The sequence below is a fragment of the Bacillus rossius genome, chromosome 3 (genome assembly GCF_032445375.1).
Source record: "Bacillus rossius redtenbacheri isolate Brsri chromosome 3, Brsri_v3, whole genome shotgun sequence".
Classification (NCBI taxonomy): Eukaryota; Metazoa; Arthropoda; class Insecta; order Phasmatodea; family Bacillidae; genus Bacillus; species Bacillus rossius.
In genome coordinates this window covers 124480773-124496068 of record NC_086332.1, presented here as the reverse complement: position 1 = coordinate 124496068, position 15296 = coordinate 124480773, and the positions used below count along the sequence as shown (strand labels likewise).

Sequence of the window (15296 nt, the reverse complement as noted above, 5' to 3'; positions counted from 1 at the left end):
CATCTTCCCATCCTGCAATGTCCATAATAATCATCATTGGATATACGTCGGAAACAGGGTAAAATGCATTTTTTTTTTTTTAGCGAAAGAGAAAATGTGATGAGATATATAGCGAAATTTAACATCCACAGTCGAGAAATTGAAAGAAACATTTTAGCACTGCCAAACAATAAAAATATGTTAGAGGAAAAAAAAATTCTGGGAGATCGCACAGGTAACATCAAAATATACACATTTAGTTGAGACAGAAATTAAAATAACTATCAATTGTTAAAAAAGAGATGAAACTGATATAAGTTTGTCGCTACATGGCTTGCTCTCAAGGATGAAATTGAGTTATTAAATTCACTGAGCCATTGGCGGAGGAGCTGGTGTGACTTTGAACTACGAGTCTTAACTCTAAGACTTCCGCCTGGCCGGAAGGATGTATTTGCTACCATTATTTGTTGAATCCCCTCCTGCTGTGTTGCCGGGCTACGCCTTCCCGTTCGCGCATGTCCAGAACAATGATTTTTTTTTTTTTTTAGTATTAACTGTTTTTTCCCGAGGGATAAGGTTGGAAAGTGCACTGACGGTGTATGTCATGTAATTTATACGTAGAACAGCCTCTTCTAGTTCCTGTTTCTTATGATAATATGTTTACAACCATTCGTTTTAATTCTTGTTTAGAATTAAATTTCGCAACCGATATTTTACTATTTGTACTTAGTTTGGCAATTAGTGTTCAAGTGTTGCCAAATAATATCCAGACATTGTATCTTAGATGCCTTGTGGCTCGCCCGAGTCGGAATGTAAATAAATAAATAAATAATGTTCCTTGTGTCTTAGGCTTGGATTGTTGATTGATGATGTACTCACAGTTATGTATAGTGTAATTCTAGTCGTCTGTGGCTATGAAATTTTATCCTTCGCTCTGAGAGAGTGGACCATAGGGTCCTTAGCCCAAGCATGGGAGTAGTGGGAGGAGGTTGGTCCAGCTCCATATTTAGAGTATTATCATAATTATGTTACAAATTATGGTGTGCCTGCTTTAACTAAGTGAGAAATATCGTATAAATTATGGCGTGACTTTTTGTTATGGAAAATCATTCCACGACTACCTGCTCTTCCGAGGGAGAATGGTGTGCTGGTGGTAGAGAAGATGGGAGATGGCTCCTCGGGTCTTTGCGCCTGGAGTTTCAGGGTACTTCTCCTCCCAACAATCACCCGAAAATTTAGTAAAATATTATAAAATGACTCAGGGTCACCTACCTTATATCTCGAACATTACTGATCTGCAATATGCAAATGATGAAAACGTTTCATCAGGATGGAGCTGCAGAGTCTTTTAACACGTTATGCAAGATATATTCTACGATTTCAAAAAGAAGAGAAAAAGATGGTCTTCACAGTACTATATAGATAATCAAAGAATATAGCTTCAAATGTCTACAGTCTTTTTCCTTATGCGCATCAGTTATTTAACACGGTTTTTTAAGTGAAACGTGTTTGGGCTCTATGAGAGTATAATTTCAAAGCCAAGTTTTGATACAGTATTTTGGTGAAACATTGTTGTGAAACATTTCTGACACGAAAAGGACAGAATATGTACTGGGCCAAAGAGATATAATGAGCACTATGCTATATATATGTTCCTGAGCTCGTTTTCGTTCTCCTCTGTGTGATAATTCGTCTCCTGCAAAAAAAAAAACAGAACCGAGAGAGCAAGATGAAGGAAATAACAAGACAGAGAGTGTGCGTATGTGCTTGTTTCAGAAGATAGATATGGGTACCATATAAAGTTAGCTGTGAGGGCCTTCAATTTTATTGTTTCTACCAGCAGTGTAGAGAGTGTTGTTTAGACAATCCCTTCATTTATCGCATATATATATATATTTATATTTATATATAACTAGCAGTTATAAATTTCATATTTCGTTCAGAGATTCTGCGTCTTCCAAATGTCATAATTGTTTGAAGAAACAGTAACATGCATAATATTTATTTATGGTGTGAGTATTTGAACACTGAGAAATATTTAATATTATAACCTATAATCCCACGCTGAGCTATCTTGTTTCTCCTCATTGTGTAAAATGGCGTTTCAATATTTAAATTAGTTGACCAACGATTAACAGATTTATTATTTGTTTAGTTTAGGTTAGCGTCATTTGAAATACCTAAGATTTGTGTAAACGCTCGGTTAGGTTAGGTAAACTACATTAAAACTATTGTAAACAACATGTGAAGGGTTTCTTATGTTAGGTTAAGTCAGCTACATAAATAACATATTATCTAGAGACCTGCAAAATTCACGGATTCATTCGGTGATAGGCTAGAAGTCAAACACATATACCTCTTAGATAATTTTGCTATTGGCTATTGGCCAGTTATAAACCCTCAACCAAAGAAGGATCGAATCACAGACAAACCAGCTGAGACGACTTACAAGTGGGCAGCCAATGAACTTGCGTTATTTGCCCGAGAGTAAAGGGGTATGTGCAGTCGATCCTGAAGGCCATTGAAACCGCGAATTTTGCAGGTCTCTACATATTATTAGGTATTAAATTTATATTAAATAAGTTTAAGAAAATTGTCTTCTTTCTCTCTTTATTTTTCTCTGCCGTTTAACACCTTACGATATACTTACGAGTTGAGGTTTGAATTGCCAATGACGTTTCACTTTTATACGTGTACTAAGTTAAACTCGCTCTTTTTATTAGCAATGTCATTAATTTAATTACTTTTATATATATATATATATACGTAATAAACATAGCATGTCTTTAACTGATAACTTACAATCGACATAAAAGCTACTGTATAACACTATCAGGATTAGTTAAATGTAAAATAACATAATTTTTTTTTATAAATACAGAATACCAACCAAAAGCTACAACTCTCCTTATAAGAAAATACATTACTTAACCCGAATATCCTTAAAAGCAAACACATTTAATGTTTTTAATTTCTTTAACAATACATATACATATTTAATACTAATATGTTTTACTATAACTACAACTATCCCTATAAGCATAATTATGTTTTAAGATTTTAATTTTTTTTAAATTTAATACTTCAAATTTAATAAACACACTATGCCTATATATATTACTATTCCTATAAACAAACATGCCTATAACTATAAGGATTTCAGTTTATTTAAAGAGCCTATAAAATTTATTATGCATCTTGTGCATGCATTTTATGCATTAAAGAATTTTTTACACCTCTCCATTCAAGATAGAGTTCTTTTAAATGGAAGATAATAGAGGATGTAGTAGTAGTATACGAATGGGCGTCCGGGCACAGGGTCCAGGGTGTGGAGCCAGTGGAGCCGACTGCCATCTTGGATTAGACGTCACGGCGACCATATTGGATGACCGTGACCTTGACCTTTGACCTTGACTTGACCTTTGACATTCAAAATGTGCCGAAAAAATTTCCAAAATTGGCCAAAAGTTCTCAAAATTCGCCAAAATTTCAATTTTTTTTAAATACCGCCAAAAATTCTTAAAACTTTTGATAATTCAAAAATTCGGATTTCGAAAAACCTCAAAATTATTCTGCCTTACAAAGAACTCTAAATCCTAAAAACTACTTAAGCATCCATGTCTAAACCTTAGATAAGCCATTTCTAGGAATAAGGATACCATGACCGCCATCTTGGATGACGTCAACGTTACACTTTCCGTTACGGTTGCCAACCTTGAAAATCTTTATTTAATATCCTGTTTAATGAAAAAATTAAAAATTTATTAAAAAAAATAATAAAATTTGAATAAAAAATATTTAAAAAACATACATTTACTCCATGGAGCTTGGAGTCTTCGGTTCGAACCCGGTGAGGAAGAAAAATAAAATTAAAATGTCAACCGAGCCTCCCTCACGGTGGCTGCTGGCAGACTGACTCCCCCCACCTATTAATTCAAAGTGTGTATATATATATCATCAGGTAGTATGACGTCATGTATCTTGAAAATCCGTTATTTTAATGCTAGAAAATCGGGAATTTTTTTTAAAAACCGTTAAATAAATTTTTAATCAATATTCTGATTAATTCGATCTATTTCCTTACTTGGTTCTATCCCTGGATGATGCAAAACATTTAATTTTATATAAAAAATAATAATTTCAATAAATCATGTTAAAAATTGTAAAAGACGCTTAAAATCCTATACTACTAGCCTCCAGTAAGCCGTTATGACCACCATCTTAAAAATATTTATTTATTGACCTAGAAATATGGGGAAAATCCCATAAAACACCGAAAAAGTCAATCATTAATCTACATATTGATTCGATACGTGGTACGATACCTGGGCGATTCAAAACAACTTTAATTAAAAAATGGCACAAAAGTGACAGGTTGGAGAAAATAAAACAGCACAAGTTCTTTTACAAACATTAGATTTAATAAATATCTTATATTCAACTACAGAAAAAATTTGCAAAAGTTAATAATTTCACTTCATTTAGTTCCGCATCGATGTGAAATGACTAATTCTAAGCTCCAATCGGTTTATACTAAACAGAGAACTTTTACTAACTTAGTCTTCCTCTTCTTGACAGAGTTTCTGGATACCGTGTTTAACAGAATGCTTCACATCATTAGAAATGTCAATTGAAACAGCCGTTGTCTTGAAAGGACTTCTAATCTAGGTCCTCGAACAGATACGATTTTCCCTAAAAACAGTCCAGCCACAAGTTATAATTTAAAGGTCCATACGTTGTTAATTCATCAGTAAGATGATTGATTATGTTCGGCCTGATATCCTCCAGAAAAATAAAATGTCTTTAGCTCCAAATGCTCAGTCGGCTCCAAAGCTCCAACAGCTAAAAAGCTCCAACAGCTCCAAAGCTCCAACAGCTCCAAATACTCCATCATCTCCAAATGCTCAATAGGCACTAAATGCTCCTACAACTCCAAATTCTCCAAATGCCCCAATGTTTCATAGCTCTAAATGCTCCAACAGTTCAAAGAGCTCCAACAACTCCAAATGCTCCAACAGCTCCAACAGTTCCTAATGCTCCAAATGCTCCAAATGCTCCAACAGCTCCAAATGCTCCAATTGCTCCAAAGGTTCATAGCTCCAACAGCTCCAACAGCTCCAAATTTTTACAAAGCACCAACAGCTCCAAATGCTTGAATGCTCCAATGCTACAATGCTCCAAATGCTCCAACAGCTTCAAATGCTCCAACAGCTCCAAATGCTCCAACATTAACAACAACTCCAACAGCTCCAAATGCTCCAACAGCTCAAAATGCTCCAAAAAGCTTCAATGCTACAACAGCTCCAAATGCTTCAAAGATCCAACAGCTCCAAATATGTCTAAAGCTCCAAAGCTCTAAACAGCTCCAAATTTGTAACAGCTCCATAGCTCCAACAGCTCCAAATGCGCAAAAAGCTTCATCAGCACCAAAGCTCCAAAGTTTAATAGTAGTCATTTGCTCTATCAGTCTATGACTCCAACAATATTTTGGCTCCAAAGCTTTAATTGCTCAAAGAGCTCCAAAGTTCCAATCGTTCCAAGTGCTCCGTCTGCTACATCTTCATTTGACTGCAATTGATTTCAATTTTTTTTATCGAAACTGACAAGATTACTTGCAGGACTTAAAAAAAAAACATTTTGGATGTCAGTGGTGACGTTTTTTAGTCATTTCAGTTATAAGTTTTTATTTGGAAATCAGATTTCGAGAAATGATAAAATCCATTTTAAAAAATTGAAATTTTTCTTCAAGTTTATACACATGCATTTAATTTAAGCCATTTTTGAATGAAGCCAGCTTCCCTCAGTTCTTTGAGTATGAAGGATATTTCTTTGATGCTCGAATAGTTTCTTGCACAAAGCGATACATGTAGAAATCTTAGCCTGTCAATTAATATGTTAGGATCTTCCCATGATGTATAATCAATCTCTTCTGCTACGTTAATCTTCCTTGTATGTTTATAATAAATATTATTATCTATGGTGTCTTTCGTTTTAACAATAACCACAATGTCACTTTCGTCATTGAGCCAGTGATTATCACAAGCTTGATCAGGATAATTTATTTTATTATGTCGTTTCCATCGTTTTTGTTTCAAGCCACCATCACAGTCTTCGCTATTGCATGCTTTAGGTGCTTCAGCACAGTACTCAATCATGTCAGCCATAGATGTGTCAACACAGTCATCGATCATGTCAGCCTCAGATGTGTCACCACAATCTTCAATCATGTCAGCTTCAGATGATTCATCACAGTCTTCGGCCTTGTCAGCTTCAGGTGGATCTCCATCTTTCACATTTTCATGGAGACGACTAGATATTGGTGTAAATATATTTTCATTTCTAATGATGTTTCTACCTTCTTCGTTTGTTTTAAATTTAAAATTATTATCTTATCTAGATCAGTATTTTTAACTTTAGTTTTTTTACATTTCTCGTAATTATTATTGTCGTCAAATATTTTGCCTTCGTTCCTCTTCCGCGATTTTGTAGCCCAGTTTTCGTTATCTTTATTTTCTTAGTTGTACAGGTCTTGCAATGTCTATCCAAGTAATATCTTCTACCAAAGGATTTCTGACACTAACTGCAATTAAATGGTTTTTTAAAAGGACCCAAAATTCTCTCATGTCGTTTAGCATTCTTTCTCAAGGTAAACACCTTGCTGCAGTATCTACAGTAATGTCGTTTTGATAAAGCTTCAGACAACGGACCAGGGTACATGTTAGCTTCTAAGACTGTTGGCAGATGCAAACTAAGAGTTTTAAATTAAAACCATTACTTAAATATAATTTTTTACATATTTCGTCAGCGAGATTTAAGTTATCTCATGCAGAGGTACTTGTAAGTAGTTCTGCTTTTCAACAACAGATGACGCCACGTGTTGCAGGTAAATAGTATTTATTTATTTTATGCGGGATGCGGGATGCTCACTAACGATCGCAAAAGAAGGATGACTTCACTAGACTCCAAGGAGAATGAAGTTTGTTCTTCCAGTTAGTGTTTCTCAGATTTCTCAGAGCTTATTATTATTTGACTGAGTAATGATATATATATTTTTTTTAAATTCCACCTGAAAAAAATATTGCAAGTGTTGATTCAGTAGCAGAAACTCACTAATTAAATGTAACCTTGAATAAAATGACAAGTCTCATTAAGACTAAATCTCCTTCATGGAGAGATCGGTTTCTCAGAAATGACCAGAAGCACTTGGAGAAACCACAGGAATAATCTCAAGCACACGGAAAAAACCATCAAAATATTGACAAGAATAATCGGGAGCACATGGAGAATCCATAATAATATTAACAAGTATAATTGGGAGCACATGGAGAAAACTATCATAATAGTGACAAGAATAATCGGAAGCACACTGAGAAAACCGCCACACGTTCAAGATTAATCGGGAGCACATGGAGAAAACCATAATAATATTGACACATATAATTGGGAGCACACGGAGAAAACCATCATAATATTGACAAGAATAATCGGGATTACACAGAGGCCGCCGTTTCGTCACAATCCAAGATGGCGATTGGCTTCACTGGCTCCACACCCTGGACACTGTGCCCGGACGCCCATTCGTATACTACTTGGAGAACATTAAAATCTTTCATTTGTGTCCCCTATGCACAGTACAGAAAGCAATCTTAGATACATCATGGCCAAACCTCTCCATCTGTGATGGTTCCTTTTTTTGAAATCCATGATGGCAGTAACTTTCCTAATGATCTTGCCGATGTGAAGGAATGCCTCCTCGCAGGGAAAAAGTCCAATATGGGGCCTCCTGGCAGACGACTCATGCAACAAAGATGGTATTAGAACAATCGTTATATTATCATGGCACTCTGACAACTGTTTTTTTATTGAATGGTGGCCTCTGTAGCAGATGGCACAACCATTAAATATGGCAGAATTTACATAATATTGAAGTCTGCACTGGAATTAAAGATGGTGTTCTTTGAAAAATAATTTAAAATTTACCTTTGGTTCTCCCGACCTTCAGTCGTTACTACTGTAGCCTTAAAGACATACGTTGTAAGAAAATATTCGTTGTTTATTTTATTATTGTGAAACTGATCTGATAGCACTGAGTCTCAGGTCACTCTTAAAATGCTTAAATCTCTTGGCTCGGGGCCAAACCACGAATAGAATTTTCTACAAATACCACTGGCACCACTTGCCTTTCAAACTTCAGAATCAAGATAGCTGCCGCTAGCAGACAATACAATCGTTGCTGACTGCAGACGAGAAACCTAATTCTGGTATGGTCTGCCTAACAAGGCATACAATATTTTGTACCATTATTATTGGAATAATGTAGAAACGGGTTAGGACCAGCCTGTTCTTACTACTCATGGGGAAAGTTTGTAAGCAGTTAATGTTTAACACCCTTTAATGGCCACTACGTTGAGTATTTATGACACTGTCCTTGGCTTGTGAGTTGCCTGTTTAATTTGTTTAAAGCGATTTTTCTAGAGTCACATTCTTTGTGGAGGCCTATCTTTGCTCGAATCAGTATTTAAATGCATGTTCTAATGAAGTATCTTATGCCATGCAAATTAATAAATATCAGCTGACTGTTTGTAAACGATCTGATCACATATATCTGAAACATTTAGAAATTGTCTCACTGGAAAGTTTTATTTTTTTAGCTTTTATGAGCATTTTGCATGCAGTTCTGATCTTTGCGGGAAAAAAAAGTGAAATTTTACATTGGAAAAACATGGCATGGTGACATGTATTACGGCCTAAGAAAAGAATATTATGTTTATCTCAAGCTTGCGTTATAAATCGTAAGTATAATATATCTCCCTTGAATTGTTTGCTACTTGCATCCTTTAACTGTACTTATATCATGTATCAGGAATTTAAGTATAGCAAAATGGATCCCCAGTTTCACTTCCCCCAAGAATGGAAATTATAAATAACTTTGTACCTATGTATATAAGCTTATTAGATGTAAACTGTGAATAAAATTCATCATTTGCTTTATAATATAGTTGAAACAAAGAAATACGTGTGAAATAATATAGTCCAGTCAAATTAAACTAAAAAATAGGGGTGAGGTTACAAAAATTCGCACTCAGCTGAAAGTTGGTAGGATTGTTCAAAACACCATTATAAATGAAATGTGAAAAGTCCTTATCGATCCTATACCTGGAGAACTATTTACTCGGGGTCAATGGTCACAAAAACGGGTTTTTCGCGATTTTAATCAAAACGGTAAGTTTTATAGTAAAATTATCCCAGACAAAAATTGTAGATCAGATAATTATATATGAAGATGTCTAAATACTTTTTTCATAAGAGCCACCATTTTTCAGATATTACGATTTAAATAGTTGAAAAAGTTGTAATCGTCCTAATATGTATAAGTACACCACGTATATACATCATTGAAGCTGTAATACAAGTAAAAATATCGTTCTATCGGTCAGTGTAACTTACCCATATAAAATATTATAAAACCTGGAAAAACTCAACATTAATCGGTAATATATTCATCGAAAAGTTTATCTACTTTTGCAAAGTGTCAAAATCATGCACGATATGACATCGGCATTTTTCAGGAGGGATAAAAAAACTGTTTTTAACATGTTTGAAGAACAAGATTTAGTTAAATGTGCTGAAGTTTTTAAAAAGAGTAATTCAACTCCACAAAAAGTTATTACCAACGAAATTCGCTTTCTTCTCTCTGTGTATGGAGCTCCTAAAAAAACCACGTGCTTAGATAAGTTTCGATATGCATGTTTCGTTAAAAATACTCGAAATAAAAAACAAGTGCAGTTAGCTTGTCTTCCTCCAATCTCAGCGACTGCACATCAACATTTTTTTCGGGTATATTACCCAGTTCAAGTGTGGCTTTGTTATCAGCTAGACCCAAAAGACTAGTGGTTGGAAGTTGATCGACAATACATTAGAGCCAGTTCAAACTTTACTCCCACCTGCGCCGGAAAAACTGCTAAACACAATTTTTAGCAATACTGTAAAAAGGGATGTAGTGCTTAATGTGGTTGCAAAAAATTTGGACTGTTTTGTTCTGTAGCATGTACAAATTGTCAAGGCCGGTCATGCTCCAGTGTTGAATCACCAACAATTGAGGATTCATTTGATGCTAACGAAGAGACATGCGATGTGTTATTATTGGGGCATTTTACATGCACCCAGGATGAAGAAGATGAACAAGGAGAAGAAGAACAAGGAGAATAAGAACAAGAAGAACAAGGAGAAGAGGAAGCAGAAGTATCAGAGAATCACGATTTCGATGAATAAATTTCCCTATTTTTTTTTATTTACACAGCTTTTATAATTTTCAACCCTTGCCAATATATTTAATTATTCATTAGTTTCAAATTAAACAGAATCAAAACAGATCAGTGGAATAGGCCTACTGGGGAAACCACCTTAAAAACTACGCGCTTAGTACACTGCCTCGAAGGTGGCGTGGAAACGGGAGCGCATCGTTTGGCCTAAAATATTTGGCCTAAAACTATTTAAGAACATTCACTTGGCCTAAACTTTTTTTACATTAAGTCATTAGGCCTAAAGTTATTTGGCCTAAAGACGTTTGGACTAAACATATTTGGCCTAAAACCATTTGACATTAATTTGTTTGGCCTAAAGTCATTTGACCTAAAATAGTTTTACCTAAAACGTTTGGCATAAAGATATTTGGCCTAAAGTCATTTGACCTAAAATTGTCTGACATAAAGTCACTTGTCCTAAAATTATTTTTTGATACTTATTAGACCTAATATTATTTGGCCTAAAGATATTTGGCCTAAATGTATTTGACCTAAATTCATTTGACCTAAACGTATTTGGCCTAAAGTCATTTGACCTTAAATTATTTCCTCTATAGTCGTTTGGCATAAATAATTTAGCTTGAAGGTATTTGGCCTAAAACTGTTTTTAGAATAAATAACTCTGATCTTTTAACAGGTACTTATAGAAAATAGTAGAATGTTTTAGTTACTTACAGCTATGCTATATGTTGAGCTGTAGCATTTATAGAGCAATAATTTACAACCTTTTTTAGACATACAATATTTCTAAAATGCACACAGAATTGCAGTTACAAGATTATTATAGCTGTTAATTGCAAATTTGCTCACTAATATAAAACTTGTTTTGCATTTGTAAAAAAAAAAAAAACAATGTAAGTGATATAATATTGGTAGAGATGATGGAAAATAGCATTTATAAATCAGACTCATACACTTACCTAAATCCTAGCTATTTATTATTTGTAATTACACTAATTTCTTACAATAACTGGAAAATAAATATTTCTATTTGATTTCTTACACGTTAAATAAGCTTTCATAGGATACTTTTTTTTTATCAAATGTCGTTCAGTAGGGAATTCCTACTCTTTCGTCAGGTAATATGGAATAGAAGGTATTCCATATTACCTGACTCGCCATGTTTAAAATTTGCCGTTCTCCTATACTTGATGAAAATGAAAAACTACATTCTTGGAAATAAAACTGCGGTCTCTTACTCTTAATCATGCATCATGATTAACAGTTTTAAGAAACTTCTAAATACTGTTAACATGTTTGAAACATTCACCTGCACAAACTTTCCAATTGTAAAAACCAAACAATTGATTATAAAACTGCCCATACACGACCGAAGTTCAAGCGACTGAATACAAGGTCTCTAGCGAGCACAGGGATGTAGTTCGACCGCTCTCTCACAGGTTTCAGCACCTTACAGCTGAGATATACACCTATTCCATATTACCCGCCTATTCCATAATACTCTCACTCGGAACCAGACGGCACCACTTTCGTTTTTATTTTCTCCAAAATCTCTCTCAGCCAAGGGTACGTAAGAACCGAACCCGAGATCGCCAGATGGTAGACCAAAGATAGTTTCAGTGTTATTTATTGATGTTATGTTTACAGTTGGTTTTATGTATTCAGTTATTTACTGGATACTGATACTGACACTGTTAGTTCTTTATTAGGGAAATTTACCTTTCACCAAAGTAAAATATAGTTAAACAAGTCTTACTCGTGTTATTTATTTATTTATTTATTCTGGTTCACTCAACTCGAACCACACAATTGTGATAAGGACAGTATGACAAGACACTCACATAAAACATGTGGTGCACATTATTGGACTTTTCCAGGGACGGGGTATTTATTAAACGAATTAACCAGCAAATAAAATAATCATTCACTAATTTCGCCGTAAAACGGGGTTACTTGAAACGGTGGGGTAACTTGAAATGATTTGGGACTTTTCAGGATAACATGTTGGTACCACTGACCTGTACCATGTTTTCAGTTATTGTGAGTGGTTTTTGAACAGCAAAAGTGTAGTGATTACTTTGAAATCATTTAAGATGAAATACTAACTGGTAAGTGTAGTTGTTTATTATTTTAATCCCTAAATTAGTTTTAGCCTAAAAATGTTGTTCTGAAAACTTTGATTCCACAGACCAATCTGAAAAAGATAAATCACTGCAATTCGTTTGTTAACATAACCCTACCTGTTGTTTACATGATTACAAGGCTGTTCTTTCCCTCTTAATTACTGTCAGTTATTTTATTTAATTTTTTTACCAAGATGTCAAAGGTGGGGTTACTTGAAACAGTAACGAATTGTAAACCTGGATTCCTTACAGTGTAAAATACTGTTCAGACACACGGACCCCTAATAGATCTGTTTTTTTTTCCTTCTTCCAGATTTGCTATGCCAAGAACTTATAAGAGAGCGCCAGGAGCTCGGCACTACAAGGACTTTTCCAACGATTTTTTAAAGAGTGCTCTTACAGTGGTAAGAGAAGGATTTTTGTCACTGAATAATGCCAGTAAAAAGTATGGCATATCAGCTGCAACTTTAAGTAGAAAGATGAGAGGATTGCATTCAAAAAGTGTTGGACGACCGACAACCTTAATTGAAGAGGATGAGGAGTGCCTTGCTGAAGGTCTTATTTTATCTGGTGAATGGGGATTCCCATTAACCCAATATGATGTTAGGGTGATTGTAAAGGGTTTTTTAGACCGACAGGGTGTTGTTGAAAGACGATTTAAATCCAACATGCCTGGAATTGACTGGGTGAAACAGTTTCTTGACAGACACAAAGATATTCTGTCTGTTCGTCTTTGTCAAAATATAAAAAGAGCCAGAGCAGGCGTTGGTGTTGAAGAAGTTGAGGGATACTTTGAGGAACTGAAATCTTCTTTAGATGGAATAGCACCTCAGGCAATATTGAACTACGACGAGACAAACATGACAGATGACCCTGATAAGAATAAAGTCATTGTTAGAAGGGGCTGCAAACATCCTGATAGGATTATTGATCATTCTAAATCCAGCACATCTGTTATGTTTTGCGGCTCAGCCACTGGAGTTCTTTTACCACCATATATCTGCTATCGTGCAGAACACTTGTACGACACTTGGACGGAAGGTGGCCCCAGAGGAGCACGTTATAATAGATCTAAGAATGGGTGGTTTAATCTAGTTGTCTTCGAGGATTGGTTCTTCAGCACAGCTTTACCTCACTTTAAACAGTTCGATGTTGATTCTCCAAAAGTACTGATTGGTGATAATCTTTCGAGCCACATTTCACTAAAAGTCATTCAAAGGTGTAAAAAATTAAACATTCGGTTCATATTACTTCCTCCTAACAGTACACAGTGGTGTCAACCCCTTGATGCAGCTTTTTTCAGGCCCTTAAAGAGGAAATGGAAGACTATTCTTGACGATTGGAAAACGAAACACAGAGGTCCTGTTCAAAAAGATCAGTTTCCTAAGCTACTGAAAAGGTGTTTAACTGAGTTGGAAGAGAATGACGCTTGTAAAAACAATCTAATTGCTGGATTTTCAACCACCGGACTTTGCCCTCTTGATACAAATAAAGTATTGAAGCAACTGCCTGGGTTCCAAAATGTGAATGCCAGTGATGAAAATAGACGCAAGTCAGATTGGTCAGATTCTTTGAGAGTTTTTCTTGATGAATTTAGAAAATCAGAGACAAGTTCTCTGTCGAAACCAGGCCAGTCCGAGGGATTCAGCTCAAAGAAACTAAAAAAAAAAACGTCTTGCTGTAAAGCAAGGAAAAAGTGTTGGTGAGGATGATTTTACAGAGCTAATACAGCCTGGTCCTTCTTAAATTCCAGCAGCAAAAAAAAGAAAGGAAACTGTACATAAGAAGACAATATCCAAATATTGCAGTGAAGAAGAAAAAGATTATTGGGCTGATGATCCCCAATCACTTACAGCAAATAAAAGTTCCAACAAAAGTATGAAACGAAATTTAAAGAAACACAAACTTTCAGAGGACAGCAGTGATGACGATGATGGTCACTACTCTGTCCATGATATGAGCAGTTATTTTGAAGTAAGATCACCTGAATGTACTTCTGAAATTGAAAAAGATGAGGAACCTCCTCAGAAATATGGAAACTTTTCTAACCTTCATAGTTTAAAACCAGATGATTTTATTGTGGTTTCTCTGAAGTATGATAAAGGGACCAAAAAGGAGACATCAAAGCAATTTGTTGCTCAGATTGTGGAGGATACTGGGAAGAAATATATTGCAAAGTTTTTGAGGCGATCCACAAAAGCTGCCAACATTTATACATTTCCTACTCAAGAAGATGTGACTCCTGTGAACAAGTGTGATGTGATTTGTTGTGTAATTCCTCTTTTTACTAGGAGGGGCCGATACTGCTTCCCTTTAGAATTTTAAATATTTGGACAGTTATCTCTTAGTTAAAAAATTATTACTTGTGTGAGTTTTTTCTTAATCATCATTTGTTAAATGTTTCATTTTTATTTCTTGTAATATGTAAAAATACAAGTGTTTTTGTTCCATTTGGTTTTGAATATTTTTAAAAATCTTCCTTTACTGTTTCATGTAACCCCAAACTATTCTAACTTGCAAAAGAGCAAGTTTAATATGAGATGGTATTGGGTGTTTCAAGTAACCCCATCCGGTGGGGTAACTTGAAACACCCATATTTTATTTTTTTCCTACAAAGTTTATAAATATTTTTGATCGCAACATAGTACAATGTTTTAACTAGACCTAAACTCATATTTAGGCACTACAAAAGTTTAAAAATATTCAACTGCATCAAAGTTATTAAGCTTCAAAGTTGAAAACTGTTTCAAGTAACCCCGGTTTACACCGCCAGAGAAGCAATATGTAAATAACAAGCAAACAAAAAACTTGTGAGCTGAAAAGTTCATCAGTGTTTAATTAGATAAACCTATTTTAAGTTTTCTAGCCATGTTGAATGTTCGAAGAGTGTGGTAGATAGATAGAGATAGAGAGAGCTAAATGTGCAACA

General features: G+C 34.9%; 1 protein-coding gene across 1 annotated transcript in view; it reads left to right on the top strand.

Moving 5' to 3' along the window:
• Window positions 1–15296, top strand: part of LOC134531227 (histidine decarboxylase-like) — an 849422-nt gene that overhangs the window by 779659 nt on the left and 54467 nt on the right. The gene's annotated exons all lie outside the window — the stretch shown is intronic.